Raw genomic sequence first — 20,519 nt, forward strand, 5'->3', positions numbered from 1 at the left:
CATGTATCCCGTGCCACCCAACGTGCTCTAGAAGGTGTAAGTCAACTACCCTGGCCAGCAAGATCTCCGGATCTGTCCCCCATTGAGCATGTTTGGGACTGGATGAAGCGTCGTCTCACGCGGTCTGCACGTCCAGCACGAACGCTGGTCCAACTGAGGCGCCAGGTGGAAATGGCATGGCAAGCCGTTCCACAGGACTACATCCAGCATCTCTACGATCGTCTCCATGGGAGAATAGCAGCCTGCATTGCTGCGAAAGGTGGATATACACTGTACTAGTGCCGACATTGTGCGTGCTCTGTTGCCTGTGTCTATGTGCCTGTGGTTCTGTCAGTGTGATCATGTGATGTATCTGACCCCAGGAATGTGTCAATAAAGTTTCCCCTTCCTGGGACAATGAATTCACGGTGTTCTTATTTCAATTTCCAGGAGTGTATGTTTCCACCGCTGATTATAGCTATAAGTTACAGCACAAAAGTAAACATATTGTTATAATTAGCGGCTACGAACGGGGACATTTTTATAATGTATGTTTATGTATACACATTACGTAAACATATCGTTATAGCTACCACATACAAGCTTCGGACATTCCACGTCCCGATTCGTAGAACGTTATCCTTATGTTGATTATTCAGTCTTTTTCTCATGGTTACCTGATTAATGAAGTGTAACTATAATATTATGCGAAATTTGAAAGGCCAGAACGCTGTACTGTAGGATCTTGTTTTGATTTAATACGTTTTCCTCTTAATAATGGACAACGATTACGGATAAAGGTTTTCCTTGTGATAATTGCAATTTAAAGTGAAAACGGCTATCCATACGGTCATGCGAGGCAGAAGTTCACTGGCACCTGACCGCACATCGTCTGATGCAGGCAGAAGTTCACTTATGTCACTGGCGATTCTGGACATCTGACGTCTGGCACCTGAAATTATAATGACACCAAGCGAATGGAAGACTATAGGGGGACCCTTGGTTAAACCAACTAACGGCAGAGTATGTCTAACGGAGGAACGAGGGCTCTTCCCGTACCGTGGCAGTGTCTCTCAGGGCGGCCGCTAGGGGCGCGCTATCAGCTGGGCCCAGACGCCTTCGCTGCGCGTCCCGTCTGATGAATGGATCGCCCGAAAACTGACGCGTTCGCACCGCTCCTGCGCCATTTTTCACTTTTTTCCGCTACGCGAAGCCGAAACACGTCCGGCAGAAACCTGGTGAAGTGAAAGCGTTCTTCCTGGTGACACAGTTCTTTGAGTATAGGTTCTGCTGCTTTTTGCTTTTCTACTGCTGTGAAAAGTTCGTGAATAAAAATGACGGAGATCAGGCTGTCTCGAAAAGTATGATGGGGCAGGGGAGTCGGACGGGGGGGGGGGGGGGATGGGGAGAAGGAAAGACGGGGCAACTGAAAGGATCTAAATAAAGCGGTCACGGATGGCACAAACATCATCGCTGTTTCAATCTGCTTCAGCCTACAGCTGGAACGGTTGTCCTGCTATTGTATTACGTTCTTCATCTTTTTTTGTGTCCATTGTTGATGTTAATTCGTGAAGAGACAGCGGTTTGAATACATTTGCCGTTATATTAGAGCGATCAACGTCACAGGTTATGTACGGCCTGTGCATAAAAATACGGCCGGCCGGAGTGGCCGAGCGGTTCTAGGCGCTACAGTCTGGAACCGCGCGACCGCTACGGTCGCAGGTTCGAATCCTGCTTCGGGCATGGATGTGTGTGATGTCCTTAGGTTAGTTATGTTTAAGTAGTTCTAACAAGGGAACCTCCCCATCGCACCCCCCTCAAATTTAGTTATAAGTTGGCACAGTGGATAGGCCTTGAGAAACTGAACACAGATCAATCGAGAAAACAGGAAGAAGTTGTGTGGAACCGTGAAAAAAATCAGTAAAATATACAAACTGAGTAGTCCATGGGCAAGATAGGCAACATCAAGGCAAATGTGAGCTCAGGAGCACCGTGGTCTCGTGGTTAGCGTGAGTAGCTACTGAACGCAAGATCCTTGGTTTAAGTCTTCCCTCAACTGAGAATTTTACTTTCTTTATTTTCGCAAAGTTATGATCTGTCCGTTCGTTCATTGACGTCTCTGTTCACTGCAATAAGTTTAGTGTCTGTGTTTTGCGACCGCACCGCAAAATCGTGCAATTAGTAGACGAAAGGACGTGCCTCTCCAATGGGAACCGAAAAAATTTGATCGCAAGGTCATAGGTCAACGGATTCCTCCACGGGAAAACACGTCTGATATATTCTATACGACACTGGTGACGGCATGTGCGTCCCATGACAGGAATATGTTTCGACCCACCTAACTTGTACACTTGGCGAATGGATAAAAAGATTCTTCTACCTTGCCCGATTTAGGTTTTCTTGTGGATGTGATAATCACTCCCAAAAAAGTGATGAAAACATAAGAATTTGTCACATAAACTGAAAATAAAAAATTAAAGTTTTCACTTGAGGGAAGATTTGAACCAAGGACCCTTCGTTCCACAGCTGCTCACGCTAACCACGGGACCACTGCGCTCCTCGGCGCACACTGTCCTTGATGTTGCCATCTTGGACATGGACTACTGAGTTTGTAAATTTTGCTTATTTTTTCGTAGTTCCACACAACTTCTTCCTGTTTTCTCGATTGATCTGTGTTCAGTTTTTCAAGGCCTATCCACTGTGCCAACGTATAACTAAATCTGAGGGGGGTGCGATGAGGAGGTTCCCTTGTAAGTTCTAGGGGACTGATGACCTGAGAAGTTAAGTCCCATAGTGCTCAGAGCCATTTGAACCATAAAAATACGTGAAGTAATGGTGGTGCTTTAAAATATCCGCCCCCTCTTTGTTCCCGTGGCGAATAGTTCGTTGGAAGAACTGTTGTAACATTCCGAGTAAGCTGAAGTCCATCTAATGTTGCATTCACGGTCTGCACGAGATATAGAAGCATTATATTGGTTGACACTTCTAGGAACGTACGACCTGTGAATATTAACAGTGAACCAGGCCGTGATTCTGGGCACCTTTCTTGCAGCGTCCACTACTGGAATTGGCTCATAATTTCCGTCACGCTTTCGCGATTACTAAGTGAATTTGTAGCTAAACGTGCTACTCTTCTTTGAATCTTCTGTATTTCGGCTTTCAGTCTTTAGTGTTATGGAGCCCAGACTGACAAGTAATGTTCAGGTATTCTTCAGCTGCCTCCTTTGTGGCTGCATTACAGTTCCTGAGGACTCGTACAATGAATCTGTCTCGCATTTGCCCTACTTGTGATTTTCTACTTTAAATGGCTGCCTACGCATGCTCTTTAATATTTTTGGACGTGAGTGCTTCAAGTATTGTTCTTCACTAATGTAATCATAAAGTGATTGGTCTTTCTGCCTATTTGTCCGCAATAATTTGGCGTTCGATCATACAATGTAAACTTTCACGGCCGGTATTGTCTTCACTTCAAACTTCCGGGCTGATAGGCCGTGGTCGAAGTATAAAACTGTCTCCTGACGTTTCGTCTCCGACTGCGGGAGACATCCTCGGAGGCAAAGCTTTACCTCCGAGGATGTCTCCCCGCAGTCAGAGACGAAACGTCAGGAGACAGTTTTATACTTCGACCGCGGCCTATCAGCCCGGAAGTTTTAAGTGAAGAATTTGACGTTTGTTTATATTCAGGGTTAACTGCCAGTTCCCACAACAAACATCGATCATCTGATCGTCCTTCTGCATTACTGTGAAATTTTTCTTGCTTTGCGTCTCTTCTGTCTACAACGGAGTCATCCGCGGAAAGCCTCAGGGAGCTTTCGACGTTGACCACTAGGTCATTTATATACGCAGGGTGGTCAGAAAAAGTGTTAAAAGGTTGTGAGGGTAATGTGGGGCTAGGGGTACTAAAAAATAATTGTTACGAAACAAATAGGTGCACCATTTATGAATTAATTAGCGTTATAGTTAATTAGTTACCCAATGAGGCCGCTACCCTCGCAAAGTCAAGCAGCCTGCCACAGACGGTATTGCCAAACGTCTGTTTGATTTTGTAAAATCGAGAAAGAGAACGATACAAAAATTGGACTTTGGACGGGTTAAGGATCAAATCCGAACGAAAGGTTGAGCAGTCTTGTGCGCTATAATTTACGTTATGAGAACTACTGTCAGTAAATGTGTCTGGTAGACCGTTTGAATTTTCGTGCGCTACGACCTATTTGCCTAACTTCACTTCTAGTTAACTCGGAAGCAGCGCAGTGCATCAAATTTTTTCAATTACATATACTTCTCAGCACAACCTACCCTGCAACACACTTGTGAGCTTTTGAGATTGTCTCTGACACACCACGTACTCTGATAAGATATGGTACTACAATACGCCCTTGGGGTACAACCGAAGTTACTTCTACATCTGAAGCGCTCTCTCCGTTGAGAATGACATGCTGTGTTCCGTTTGCTTGCATGTTTACAGTCACACTGTTGGTCTCGTATATTCCGTAGGCTCTATTGTGTTCATTTGATTAGCAGTGTGGAACTGCGTCGAGCGCCTTCCGGAAGACAAGTAACACGGCATAAACCTAAGTACCGGTGTCTATTGCTGTCTGGGTCCCGTGGGCGAACACAGAGAGCGGGGTTTCAAACGAATATTCTTTTCGAAAGCCATGTTGTTTCCTACGGAAGGAATTTCTCGGTCACCAAAAATGTCATAACATGTAAGCAAGGAACATGTTCCAGATTCTACAACAGATCGACGTCACGCCTATAATTTGGTGTTCCTACATTTTCTTGTGATTACTAAAAACGCTTTGCATCTCCAACATTGTTGATACAGGACGAGCAAGTTCTTTCGCTTGTATGTGGAGCCGTACTGGTATCCCATAATGCCCAGTGTTCTTTCCCCTGTGATACGATTTCAGTTACTTTTCCAATTTGGAATTTATCGTTATGACGTTCGTGCGATGATCTTCCTTAGTTAAGCGGTTTGGGAAACGGGTGGTTAGTTTTCGATATTCTCTCTGTGACAGCGCGTATCGATGTCAAGGTCAAAAAAAAAAGAACACATTGACACCGGTGTGTCAGACCCATCATACTTGCTCCGGACACTGCGAGAGGGCTGTACAAGCAATGATCACACGCACGGCACAGCGGACACACCAGGAACCGCGGTGTTGGCCGTCGAATGGCGCTAGCTGCGCAGCATTTTTGCACCGCCGCCGTCAGTGTCAGCCAGTTTGCCGTGGCATACGGAGCTCCATCGCAGTCTTTAACACTGGTAGCATGCCGCGACAGCGTGGACGTGAACCGTATGTGCAGTTGACGGACTTTGAGCGAGGGCGTATAGTGGGCATGCGGGAGGCCGGGTGGACGTACCGCCGAATTGCTCAACACGTGGGGTGTGAGGTCTCCACAGTACATCGATGTTGTCGCCAGTGGTCGGCGGAAGGTGCACGTGCCCGTCGACCTGGGACCGGACCGCAGCGACGCACGGATGCACGCCAAGACCGTAGGATCCTACGCAGTGCCGTAGGGGACCGCATCGCCACTTCTCAGCAAATTAGGGACACTGTTGCTGCTGGGGTATCGGCGAGGACCATTCGCAACCGTCTCCATGAAGCTGGGCTACGGTCCCGCACACCGTTAGGCCGTCTTCCGCTCACGCCCCAACATCGTGCAGCCCGCCTCCAGTGGTGTCGCGACAGGCGTGAATGGAGGGACGAATGGAGACGTGTCGTCTTCAGCAATGAGAGTCGCTTCTGCCTTGGTGCCAATGATGGTCGTATGCGTGTTTGGCGCCGTGCAGGTGAGCGCCACAATCAGGACTGCATACGTCCGAGGCACACAGGGCCAACACCCGGCATCATGGTGTGGGGAGCGATCTCCTACACTGGCCGTACACCACTGGTGATCGTCGAGGGGACACTGAATAGTGCACGGTACATCCAAACCGTCATCGAACCCATCGTTCTACCATTCCTAGACCGGCAAGGGAACTTGCTGTTCCAACAGGACAATGCACGTCCGCATGTATCCCGTGCCACCCAACGTGCTCTAGAAGGTGTAAGTCAACTACCCTGGCCAGCAAGATCTCCGGATCTGTCCCCCATTGAGCATGTTTGGGACTGGATGAAGCGTCGTCTCACGCGGTCTGCACGTCCAGCACGAACGCTGGTCCAACTGAGGCGCCAGGTGGAAATGGCATGGCAAGCCGTTCCACAGGACTACATCCAGCATCTCTACGATCGTCTCCATGGGAGAATAGCAGCCTGCATTGCTGCGAAAGGTGGATATACACTGTACTAGAGCCGACATTGTGCATGCTCTGTTGCCTGTGTCTATGTGCCTGTGGTTCTGTCAGTGTGATCATGTGATGTATCTGACCCCAGGAATGTGTCAATAAAGTTTCCCCTTCCTGGGACAATGAATTCACGGTGTTCTTATTTCAATTTCCAGGAGTGTATTTACTGGCTTAACGTAAGACCAATTGCCTTAGGACTTTGTGTGAAGAAGAGAAATAGAATTCTACCTCCGAAATTGTTAGATGCTTCACGAGGTGCTCTTCTTAATCTAATCTTGGCTACGTTCATTGTTTGTCGGCGAGGCTTCGCCCATGTAAAAATTTTCAATGAATCGTTCTTTTCTTCCGCAGCAGCGTTTTAACACAACTGTCGAACCACGATGGTACCTTCCTATCCCTCACAAGGTTGCTATGTCCATACATCTCCAAGGCGTATTGCACAGTATTCTTCCACTTTGTCCGCTGGTGCTCAGTGATTCCGATCCCTGAACTGAATTTTTTATGTTAACTGTTCAAGTAGTCTTAAAAGCATTTTTGTCGCTCTAGATAGGCAGATATATTTCCCGACTTTCTTTATCATCCTACTTTCAGTAGCATTCAGTGATTCTGTCATGATCACCGATTCTGCGTTCCACGGTAGCCTGGTGGACAAGTAAGGGCCTGTTGGTGACCAGGAGGTCTACTGTGTTGCCTTCACGAGACTGTTCTCTGACGGGCTGCTCAAGGTCATTTTTGGATCAGGCATTTAGAAGAACTTCACAGGATTCCCTGTCACTGCTACCCACCTTAATCACTTTAATTTTGCAGTCTATGGCTGCAGAGATGAAAACTCCACCGTGGACTATATAATGACCAGAGAATTTACCCTATGTCTTCTCCGAGTTATATTTCAAATGTTCTGCGACTACTGCATGGGGTTTGTTAAAGCATCAATCACGGTAGCTTTCACAGCAGCAGCATTGCGCCAGAGTGCTGTGAGTTGATACAGCTTCGCATGAGGAGCGAACTATTTTAAATTTCGTCATTATTCTGTGCCTTCAACTCCTATATTTCGGGCAAATGTGTGTGTTTATAAGACACAGTCCCGCACTTTATTAACTGTATAGCACACAGTCCCAATGTTCGATGATCCTTTTGCCAGGCAATAAACTTCCAATTACAGAGAAAGGATGTAGATGTAGATGTAGATCATCTTTCACTTCTGTTTAACTATTAAGCATTTGGAATCCGTGCTACGCTCACTACATTTTGCCGTTTTTCTTACGACTCTAAACACGCCCCGCCACCGGCGCGCAACCTATATTTGCGATATAGATTCCAAAAGGAATTTCGAATTTCTGTGCTATTAACTTTCTGCTTCATCAGATCTTCGTGAAATACATGGCTAGAGAGCGAAGGTGGCAAAAGTGCGCTTAAATGGCAGGAGGAGTAAATCATCTTTTTTACTTTTTTGTTAAATGATCAGTCTCCCGACTGAATTGAAGGTCACAAACGTGCGCTTGAATGGCCAGAGGAGTATATTATTCTTTTTTTTATCAGTCTGCGGACTGAATCGCTGTATTTCTCTCTCTCTCTCTCTCTCTCTCTCTCTCTCTCTACGTCTACATCTACATCCATACTCCGCAAGCCACCTGACGGTGTGTGGCGGAGGGTACCTTGAGTACCTCTATCGGTTCTCCCTTCTATTCCAGTCTCGTATTGTTCGTGGAAAGAAGGATTGTCGGTATGCCTCTGTGTGGGCTCTAATCTCTCTGATTTTATCCTCATGGTCTCTTCGCGAGATATATGTAGGAGGGAGCAATATACTGCTTGACTCTTCGGTGAAGGTATGTTCTCGAAACTTTGACAAAAGCCCGTACCGAGCTACAGAGCGTCTCTCCTGCAGAGTCTTCCACTGAAGTTTATCTATCATCTCCGTAACGCTTTCGCGATTACTAAATAATCCTGTAACGAAGCGCGCTGCTCTCCGTTGGATCTTCTCTATATCTTCTATCAACCCTATCTGGTACGGATCCCACACTGCTGAGGAGTATTCAAGCAGTGGGCGAACAAGCGTACTGTAACCTACTTCCTTTGTTTTCGGCTTGCATTTCCTTAGGATTCTTCCAATGAATCTCAGTCTGGCATCTGCTTTACCGACGATCAACATTATATGATCATTCCATTTTAAATCACTCCTAATGCGTACTCCCAGATAATTTATGGTATTAACTGCTTCCAGTTGCTGACCTGCTATTTTGTAGCTAAATGATAAGGGATCTATCTTTCTGTGTATTCGCAGCACACTACACTTGTCTACATTGAGATTCAATTGCCATTCCCTGCACCATGCGTCAATTCGCTGCAGATCCTCCTGCATTTCAGTACAATTTTCCATTGTTACAACCTCTCGATACACCACAGCATCATCTGCAAAAAGCCTCAGTGAACTTCCGATGTCATCCACAAGGTCATTTATGTATATTGTGAATAGCAACGATCCTATGACACTCCCCTGCGGCACACCTGAAATCACTCTTACTTCGGAAGACTACTCTCCATTGAGAATGACATGCTGCGTCCTGTTATCTAGGAACTCCTCAATCCAATCACACAATTGGTCTGATAGTCCATATGCTCTTACTTTGTTCATTAAACGACTGTGGGGAACTGTATCGAACGTCTTGCGGAAGTCAAGAAACACGGCATCTATCTGTGAACCCGTGTCTATGGCCCTCTGAGTCTCGTGGACGAATAGCGCGAGCTGGGTTTCACATGACCGTCTTTTTCGAAACCCATGCTGATTCCTACAGAGTAGATTTCTAGTCACCAGAAAAGTCATTATACTCGAACACAATACGTGTTCCAAAATTCTGCAACTGATCGACGTTAGAGATATAGGTCTATAGTTCTGCACATCTGCTCGACGTCCCTTCTTGAAAACGGGGATGACCTGTGCCCTTTTTCAATCCTTTGGAACGCTACGCTCTTCTAGAGACCTACGGTACACCGCTGCAAGAAGGGGGGCAAGTTCCTTCGCGTACTCTGTGTAAAATTGAACTGGTATCCCATCAGGTCCAGAGGCCTTTCCTCTTTTGAGCGATTTTAATTGTTTCTCTATCCCTCTGTCGTTTATTTCGATATCTACCATTTTGTCATCTGTGCGACAATCTAGAGAAGGAACTACAGTGCAATCTTCCTCTGTGAAACAACTTTGGAAAAAGACATTTAGTATTTCGGCCTTTAGTCTGTCATCCTCTGTTTCAGTACCATTTTGGTCACAGAGTGTCTGGACATTTTGTTTTGATCCACCTACCGCTTTGACATAACACCAAAATTTCTTAGGATTTTCTGCCAAGTCAGTACATAGAATTTTATTTTCGAATTCATTGAACGCCTCTCGCATAGCCCTCCTCACACTACATTTCGCTTCGCGTAATTTTTGTTTGTCTGCAAGGCTTTGGCTATGTTTATGTTTGCTGGGAAGTTCCCTTTGCTTCCGCAGCAGTTTTCTAACTCGGTTGTTGTACCACGGTGGCTCTTTTCCATCTCTTACGATCATGCTTGGCACATACTCATCTAACGCATTATGTACGACGGTTTTGAACTTTGTCCACTGATCGTCAACACTATCTGTATTTGAGACAAAACTTTTGTGTTGAGCCAACAGGTACTCTGAAATCTGTTTTTTGTCACTTTCTCTAAACAGAAAAATCTTCCTACCCTTCTATTTACGGTTGAAATGATCGATGCCGTAACCGCTTTATGATCGCTGATTCCCTGTTCTGCGTTAACTTTTTCAAATGGTCCGGGTCTGTTTGCCACCAGAAGGTCTAATATGTTATCGCCACGAGTCGGTTCTCTGTTTAACTGCTCAAGGTAGTTTTCAGATAAAGCACTTTAAAAAATTTCACTGGATTCTTTGTCCCTGCCACCCGTTATGAACGTCTGAGTCTCCCAGTCTATATCCGGCAAATTAAAATCCCCACCCAGAACTATAACATGGTGGGGAAATATACTCGAAATATTTTTCAAATTATCCTTCAGGTGCTCAGCCACAACAGCTGCTGAGCCAGGGGGCCTATAGAGACATCCAATTATCATGTCTGAGCCTGCTTTAACCGTGACCTTCACCCAAATCATTTCACATTTCGGATCTCCGTCAATTTCCTTCGATACTATTGCACTTCTTATCGCTATAAACACACATCCCCCTTCGCTGTCCAGCCTGTCTCTGCGGTATACATTCCAATCTGAGTTTAGGATTTCATTCCTATTTACGTCTGGTTTCAGCCAACTTTCTGTCCCTAGTACTATATGAGCGTTGTGACCGTTTATTAATGAGAGCAGTTCTGGGACCTTTCTGTAGACGCTCCTGCAGTTTACTATTAGCACATTAATATTGTTATTCCCTGTTGCATTTTGCCTACTCCTACCTTGCTGCGTCTCAGGAGGCGTCTTGTCGGGCCTAGGGAAGGGATTCTCTAACCTAAAAAACCCCCATGTGCACTCCACACATACTCCGCTACCCTTGTAGCCGCTTCCGGCGTGTAGTGCACGCCTGACCTATTCAGGGGGACCCTACATTTCTCCACCCGATAGCGGAGGTCGAGAAATTTGCACCCCAGATCTCCGCAGAATCGTCTGAGCCTCTGGTTTAAGCCTTCCACTCGGCTCCAAACCAGAGGACCGCGATCGGTTCTGGGAACGATACCACAAATAGTTAGCTCTGATTTCACCCCGCGAGCGAGGCTTTCCGCCTTCACCAATTCCGCCAACCGCCTGTACGAACTGAGGATGACCTCTGAACCCAGACGGCAGGAGTCATTGGTGCCGACATGAGCAACAATTTGCAGTCGGGTGCACCCAGTGCTCTCTATCGCCGCCGGTAGGGCCTCCTCCACATCTCGGATGAGACCCCCCGGCAAGCAGACAGAGTGAACACTGGCCTTCTTCCCCGACCTTCCCGCTATTTCCCTAAGGGGCTCCATCACCCGCCTAACGTTGGAGCTCCCAATAACTAATAAACCCCTCCCCTCGTGTGCCTGCTCGGACCTTGCTGAAGGAGCAGCCACATGTCCACTCACAGGCAGAGCGGGCGATGCCACACGGCCAGCCTCCACATTGACCCTCCGCCTCGTGCGCCGCGAACGCCGCTGAACCCGCCACTCCCCTTGGGGAGAGGGTGGCCCAACCGCGCCCAGTACACGCGAAGATGTCTCGACAGAAGGGACAGTGGGTGAAGCATGTAACACCTGGGGTGTACCATGCGACGCACCAGACCCCCACTGCCGGTAGACTCCGAGGCAGCAGCCTGAAGACGGCTGACCGCGGCCATCAACACGCTCAGCTGTTCGCAAACAGTGGGCAGCTCCTCCTGCGTCCGTACACAGCAGTCACACATCCTATCCATCCTAAGGAATCAGTTTACTGAAGAGAGTTAATCAACCTTTAACTAGACTGCTAATTGACTAAAGGCGGCTGTTTATTCACTAAACTGTGGTTACTAGGCACTTCTTGTAGAAAACAATGAAAATAGCACTACCTGTCTCTGGACTGTATTGCAAACAAACACTAGCACTACTGGCACTATGGTTGACTAAAGGGACTCTCTCTGACTGTATTCAAAACAAACACGAAATCTATGGAACTATTAATAGCACTCGACAATTAAAGCTTCCTAAAAGCAAATACACACGGAAGAAGTGACAAGTAAGAAAAATACAGTTAATACTTAAATTAAGGTATTAGTTGTTTAACATATCCTAATCTCAGACTATCCCTGCAGTTCTTGCTTGTGTTTCTCTGTCTAACGTGGTCGTCGCTATTCCTAAATGTTTTCACGCATCTGCCATCCTATCCGTTCATGTAGTCAGTGAGTTTCACGTATTCCTCCCCTCGTCGATTCTGCGGAGAACATAATCGTTTCTTACTTGACCAGTCCACTTAACGTTCTACGTCGTTCTAATACACCACATCATTCGCTTTAATTCTCTTCTTTTCCAGTTTTCCCATAGCCCTTGATTCATTTCCATAAAGCGCGGTGCTCTAGACTAAAGTTTTAAAAATTTTGTTTCCTCAAAATTAGGTGTAAATGTCTTACCAGCAGATTCATATTAGTAATGAACAAGCTCATGGCCTGTTGTAACCTAATCCCTTATCCCTCTTAAATTCTGAGTCGTGCCAATTTTGACTCCTTCCAGGAACGACGGAGCTTGCAGAAATGGAATGTATGGCGTACTTCAACGATACAGTACGTTAGATGACACCACAACGTAGGGGTATCTGCAAGGAGCCAAGAGTAACACGTGGTTCCTGAAGAGGGGCAGCAGCCTTTTTAATAGTGGCAAGGACAAAATTTTGAATGATTGAGTGATCTGGCCAGTAACATCAGTCAACGCGGCTTTGCCATGCTGGTATTGCGAATGGCTGAAAGCAAGGAGAAGCTTTTCCGAGGACATTCAGCTCTACTGTATCGTTAAGTAATGGTGGTGTCCTCTTCGGTAAAATTTCCCGAAGGTAAACTAGTCCCTCATTCGAATCTGCGGGCGGGAACTACTCAGAAGGCCGACATCACTAGGAAAAACAAAATAGGTGTTCTATGAGTCGGAGCGCGGAATCCGGGATCCCTTAATCGGGTAAGTAGGTTAGAAAATGTAAGAGGGCCGTGGACAAGCAGAAGTTAGATATAGTTGGAATTAGTGAAGTTAGGTCGCAAGATGAACAGGACTTTTGGTAAGATGACTATAGGATTGTAGATACAAAATCAAATAATGCAGGAGTAGATCTAATAATGAATAAGAAAATATGAACGTGGGTAAAGAGCTATCAACGGTGAAGTAAACGCATTAATATAGCCAAGATAAATACGAAGCCAACACTCACCACAGTAGTACAAGTTTATGAGCCAACTACCTCCTCTAATGAAGAAGAGACTGAAATAATCTGTGATGAGATAATAGAAAATATTCAGATAGTTAAGGAAGAGATAGTTTTGCGATAGGGGACTGGAATTCGACAGTAGATATCGGAAGAGAAGAAAAAGTCAAAGGAGAATATGAACTTGGGGAGAGGAGTGGTAGAGGAAGCCGCCTAGGAAAATTCTGCTCATTGCACGATTTAATCATCGATAACACAATTTAAGAATCACAATAAAATTTTAAACTATAAGAGACTTCCAGAGGCCAATCTGGGCTCTGAGCATAATTTATTGGTTATGTACAGTAGATTACGAATGAAGAATTTGCAAAAAGGTAGGTAATAGGCCATGGGTAAGTTGAAAAAGAGGTTGCAGAGAGTTTCAAAGGAAGCATAGGCAATGATTGCTTCGAACAGGGGCAAGGGATACAGTAGAAGGTTCGTGGGTAGCTTTGAGAGATGAAATAGTGAAGGCCGCAGAGGATCAAACATATTAAAAGACAAGGTATGGTAGAAGTACTTAGATGTCACTACAGGTGACACTCAATTGGGACAATATAAAAACGTCCCAAATAACGCAGACGAAAGGGAACACATATTTCCAAACATTGAAATCGACAGAAAGTGCGAGATGATTAAGCAAGACTAGCTAGACAACATATGTAAGTCTATAAAAATACGTAAAAATGCGAAGAATAGTTACTGGCAATAGGAAAATTAAGAAGACCTTTGCAGAATTGAGTTACAGAAGCGTGAATATTAACATCTCTGATGTTCGGCGCTGTCATTGCAATTCATTTAGAGAAAGCGAAGGAACTGGAAGAGCGATGTAATCGGATGGACAGTCTCCTCCAAGGAGGATATAAGATTAACGTCAATATAAACCTTCCAGGGTGACTAATAACTTGACTAAAATGTGGAATCGAGTGACATGAGGCATTCTGAAAGATTAATAAATCACCTATTTAGTACTGGAGGGAGTTTGCGGAGTAAAAACGCACGTGGAGACCACGAGATAAACAAAGTAAGCAGTTACAAAAGAATGTAAGTTGCAGTAGTTATTTGAAGATGAAAAGACTTAAATAGGATCATGGCGTAGAGAGCTGCATCAAAACCAGTCCACAGCCTGTAGAACGAAACAACAACGGACGTGTATCTGCAGGCAAAATGGAAGCTAATGTTAATGACAGAGTTTAAGAAAGCTTTGAAAAACTTATATTGCGAGGAACAATGCTCAGTATTTTTAAACAGAAAACATATGAACATACTGACGTGGCCAAATTATTTCCCGCTACAACCGGGTCTGCTGTTCGCTTCTGTAAGTTACGCCGTCCTGTTTATTTCCAAAACGAAACAAGTTTTGCGATACTTGAGATCCTTGGTACAGAAAAGTGTAAAATGAGTCTGTAAACAAATGATTTTATGTGCAAGGTTTGCTTCATATCAAATTGTTTGCTTACACGCACTGCTTGCTACCCGCCACGAATTTCTCTCCTGTGCTAACCTTTACAGCTCTCCCTCTAGAGTTTCCTCTAGTACAATGGTAGTTATTCCCTGATGTAAGAATTTTAGCATATCGCAGCCCCTTCAGCAACTGTGATAGATTAATATTTTGTGCAACTGAGGCTGATTCCTCAAAATATTATTCCCCGATGTCTTAACACATGTCCCATTATCTTGTCCCTTTTCCTGGCCAGTGTTTTCCACATATCCCTTCCCTCTCCGATTCTGCACAGAACCTCCTCATCCTTACCATATCAGTCCACCTAATTTTCAAAATTCGTCTGTAGAACTACATCACAAATGCTTCGATTCTCTTCTGTTCCGGTTTTCCCGCAGTCCATGTTTAACATCCATACAATGCTGTGCTCCAAACAAACATTCGCAGAAATTTTTTCCTCAAATTAAGGCTTATGTTTCATATTAGTAGAATTCTCTTAACCAGTATGTCGGTGCTAGTCTGCTTCAGATGTCCTCCTTGTTCCGTAGGTCATAGGTTACTTTGCTGCCCAGGTAGCAGAATTCCTTAACTTCATCTACTTCGTGGTCTTCAATCGTGATAAGTATCTCGTTGTTCTCATTTCTGCTGCTTCTCATTACTTTCGTCTGTCTTCGATATACTTTCATTTCATATTCTATACTTATTAGACTGTTCATTTCAATCAGCAGATCCTGCAATTCCTCTTCACGTTCATTCAGAATGGTGATGTCGTCAGCGAATCGTATCATTGATATCATTTCACTTTGAATTTTCATTCCACTTCTGATCCTTTCATTTAGTTCCATCATTGGTTCATCGGTGTACAGTTTGAACACTAGGGGCGATATACTACATCCCTGTCTTACGCCCTTACTAATGCGAACACTTCGTTCTTGTCGTACCCTCTTATTATTCCCTACCGAGATGGAATAATTTGTGGGGATATGAAACGGAATAGTCAAATAGGACAATCGTAAGAAAGACAGGTTGTTTACTTTTATGACAATGCTATAAAAATGGGACGCTCTCCTGGAATAATGTTCGAGTATGCATGAACCACACCAAATACGAGTTACAGAGGTTACTGAATGTATACAAAGGAAGCACGAAAAGTCAAAGGAAGAGATGTAGAAGCCTGTACCAAAAGACGTAGAAATTATCAAATATAGTCTTGTTGCTAAGATTATACAGTAGGAAATTCGGACGAGAACTTAGGTGTAGAGGTTTTGGATAATAACTCAGCTAATATAATGCAGATGGGTACTGTGCACTGACACGAGCGGTCCGGTTGTACAATGTAGTAGACTGCGGTCTTTGTTTATAGGTTGTAATACTAACGTCGGCCAGGCCTAAGCAAATGGAATGCACCCAGTACTTGTGGACATGACTTTTGTATATGGGCAAATAACTGGAAGCAGCACAGAAGTGACAACTTTTCACTGGACCATATACTAGCTTAGAAGAGGTCCGTCTCACGCCATGTCTCCAAGACTGTTCCAATGATTAAGTCAAAGTTGGCAATTGAGACCAGACAGAACGACCGAGGTTTACACGGACTACCGACTCAGAAGACGCAGTGCTTCCTCGAGCGGATGGTGCATCTGCAATCAGCTATCAATCATTTGCACATGAAATTAAAGTTTTTTAGAGTTCTGTGTGGCGAGTACTGTGGGAAATAGGGCGCGGTCTAACGCAAACATTTGGGGTTATCGCCATTTTTATTTGTTCCCCGTCTTTCCCTTAGTTGCTCTAAATTTATGGACGTATGTGCCGTCTATGCAGCTAAATGAAGGCATTTTCTTTCTTGCCATACGTATTTCGCTTCTTTTATTTAGGAAGCATCATCAGTGGCCTGAAATACGTGTTTCTTCTTATACATACAATAAACGTGTTATGTGATAGATATAATATGCTGCTATATTACATTTTGTCGTGTTTTCATCTTGCTTCTTAGGATGGAAGCAACTTTTGTAGCACAAGTTGCGTATTGTGAATGTATCGTTTCGTGTTACATGTATTTCAGGCCCCTGATGATGCTCCCCAAATAAAAGAAGCGAAACGCGTATGGCAAGAAAAAACGATACATAACTCCACGAACTTAGGGCTACACTCGTCTCGTATGAGACGTTTCCGGGGGGCGGCGGGGGGGGGGGGGGGGGGGGAGTGTACTGGGGCCGAACCGCACAATATTCCTGGGTTCTCTGTGGGCCGGCGGTGGGGTGAGTGGATTGTTGTAACATGTTGTGGAGTTGTGAATCACTGAGGTCTACGGCGGGTAGTAAGTAACCAATAGGGTAGTTATTATTACTCATTAAGACAATGAAACCATCCTAACCAACACTACACAAGTAGGTAATGTATTTAACAACCATTTATTAAGTGTAGGAGAAAAAATTGGTGAGAATAGTTCAAAAGAAAAAAACAGGCAATACATGAAAAAGTCAATTTAGAAAAAATTTAGTCAGATTAAGTTTCACCTAACAACCTGTTGTGAAATAAGTCAGATTACTAAATCTTTGAAAAACAGATGTTCTGCTACAGTAGATGACATCTGTAATAAGATACTAAAACAATTTGGAGCAAATACAGATGATGTTATGACTCACATATGCAATGCATCACTAACTCAAGGTATTTTCCCAGACAGTTTGAAATTGGCCATTTTCAGGCCTTTCTACAAAAAGGGGGACACCACGGATGTCAATAATTATCAGCCAGTATCCTTGCTTACAACATTTTATAAGATCTTTGAGAAAATATTGTACTCAAGATTGGTTAGCTATCCCAACAGTAATGGGATACTTAGTAAATCAGAGTTTGGATTTCAAAAATGCTGTTCCACTGAGACAGCAATATACAATTTCACCGACCACATAGTAGAGTCCTCAAATAGTAAAATGTAACCAACAGGAATTTTCTGTGACTTGTCCAAAGTATTTGATTATGTGAAACATGGCATTATGTTACAGAAATTACAATTCTATGGTATAAATGGAATAACATGAGTCGTTTACGTCCCACCTACAGAACAGGAAACAAAAAGTTTCTTTATATGGGTCAGGTGATTTAAATAAGTCTGCCACTTCATCTAACTGGGGTGAAATTACATTAGGTGTCCCACAGGGTTCAATCATGGGTCCCCTTCTGTTCTTAATGTATGTGGTCGACCTCCCTTCTTATCTGAAACAAGAAGCTGAATTGACACTGTTTGCTGATGATACAAGCACTCCGTCTTCAGGCCAAGAGTGGCCTACCGGGACCATCCGACCGCCGCGTCATCCTCAGTGGAGGATGCAGATAGGAGGGGCGTGGGGTCAGTACACCGCTCTCCCGATCGTTATGATGGTATTCTTGACCGAAGCCGCTGCTAATAGGTCGAGTAGCTCCTCAATTGGCATCACGAGGCTGAGTGCACCCCGAAAAATGGCAACAGCGCATGGTGGTGCTGACCACGCCCGACCGCGCTTAACTTCGGTGATCTCACGGGAACCGGTGTAGCCACTGCGGTAAGGCCGTTGCCATTAATCCAGTAAAAGAAACTCCAATTGAAAATGATACAAATAAGGTGATAAATGAACAAACACACATCAGCACAGGCTGCCTACTACACTTAATAAAGGAAATAACATAAAACAAAAAAACTCTTCCCCATACCATCTGGACACACACACACACACACACACACACACACACACACACACACATGCACGCACAGCACAAAAATTTATATCACACCAAAACACACACAGACACAGCACAACAAAATTATACCACACCAAAAAACGACACACACACACACACACACACATACACACACACACACACACACACACAAATGAATACACCAACAAATCAGATACTTCAATAATTACACTCGAAAGTTGGCAATAACATTCGATCTAAGGCAAAAACATTGATAGTCGGCAATAGAAACCAAAACATTGTACTGAAACAAGCGTTCAGTTCATAGTGCTGTGGAATGTAGGGAAAAAAAGCCGCAAATTGGCACTCATAAGAAGAAGAATAACACCAAAAATGCAACGGCAGCGTAATATGTCAAAAATTTTCCATGCAACATGTAAGTACATTTCAAAACATTACTACTTAATAGGAAATACCAACCACCAGAACTGTTTATAACCTATAGGCACAGTGACAAAAATGTAAATTAAATAGCTAACATATGTACATATTCCAGGCCACTGATGATGCTTTGCAGAAAATAAAGGCGAGACGTGTATGGCACTAAAACTGTGTTGTATTCAGTTGCTGTCAGACGGTCCATAAGTAAATATTATTAATACACCGTAACAGTACATCTAATTTTCTGTTGCAAAAAGTACAGTTTCTTCAGTAAATATAACACATCAACAGAAGTCACTAGACAGGGTAGAGCATACTAAGGCTTTGGGAAAATTCGTATTTTGGATCTTCTAAAGCGACTAGGTTCAGCATCTTTTGCAATCAGAATAATTACCAATTTTGAGGATATTGAAATTAGTAAGCTAACATACTTCCCAAACTTTCTGATGTCATACAGAATAATATTTTGGGGCATCTCAACACTTGGACAAAAAGTGTTCACTGCTCAAAATAAAGTGATTAGAATAGTGTATGTGGTTCACAGTTGCACACCTTGTAATCATCTATTTAGTAGTTTGGGAATTCTTACAACAGCCTCACAGTACATTTACTCACTAATGAAATTTGTTCTCAACAACATGGACCAGTTTAAAAACAACAATGACATTTATGGTTATAATACCAAGAAAAGAAAAACTTACACTATCCTTTACTCAACCTATCTTTGGCACAGAAAAGGATAAAATATGCTGCTATAAAAATTTTTGAGAAATTACCAGGTGAAATAAACTGTCTGACAGACAGTAGTAATAGCTTTAAAAATAAAATGAAATCATATCTCCTTGACAAATACTTCTACACCATAGATGAATCCTTGAATAGGAATATACTATAAATATAGTATATGCATGTTGTGCCATTTAAGGGAATGGGGTAAATAATAGCAATATTAATCTTTGACGCTGAACTGTAATATATATATATATATATATATATATATATATATATATATATATATATATATATATATATATATATATTGATTCATATATGCATTTCTTGTGCACTTGACATGTTCCTCATCATAACGGTTACTGTACCGTGCGATTGATCAATGGAACACCCAACCAATTGACTAATTAACTAACTAGCTAACAAGGGGTAAACGAAAGATAGACAAAAGTAATGGAGTCTAGCAGGAATGAGATTAGCAATAAACTTTGAAGTTGAGTTCCATGGAGACAAGTACAGATATAAAGGGCAGTAGGAATTCGATAAATAATGTAGTAGTATCAAACACTGGCGTCAGTGTGATGAGGAAACTGTTGAGAATGATCGTCTGGTGGTAGTAAGTTTCTATGGGACCAAACTGCTGAGGTCATCGGTCCCTAGAATTACACACTAGTTCAACTAATTTACTCTAAGGACGACACACACACCAATGCCAGAGGAAGGACTCGAACTTCCGACGCGATCGTCTGTAATCCATCATATACTGAAGCGAATCATGGATTGTGAAATAATTAGAGAAGAGAGTGGAAGTGTCTCAGATATGCTGTGACCGAAGGATACTAAAATTAAGATGCATTGATAAGTTTGAAAAATGCGGACTGGAAGAATTGAGAGGACAATAGGATATAAACTCAGTGAATAGCTTCCGTGATACTTAAGGGTTGCGTAGAGGCCGAAAATTATGCAGCATGCCAAGGTTTATGCAATAAATAATCTGAGAGGATGTGAGTGCTACTGGAATATAAAATCTGGTACATGATAATAAGTCTTAGCGGGATG

Source organism: Schistocerca piceifrons, chromosome 8, assembly GCF_021461385.2.
Source record: "Schistocerca piceifrons isolate TAMUIC-IGC-003096 chromosome 8, iqSchPice1.1, whole genome shotgun sequence".
NCBI lineage: Eukaryota > Metazoa > Arthropoda > Insecta > Orthoptera > Acrididae > Schistocerca > Schistocerca piceifrons.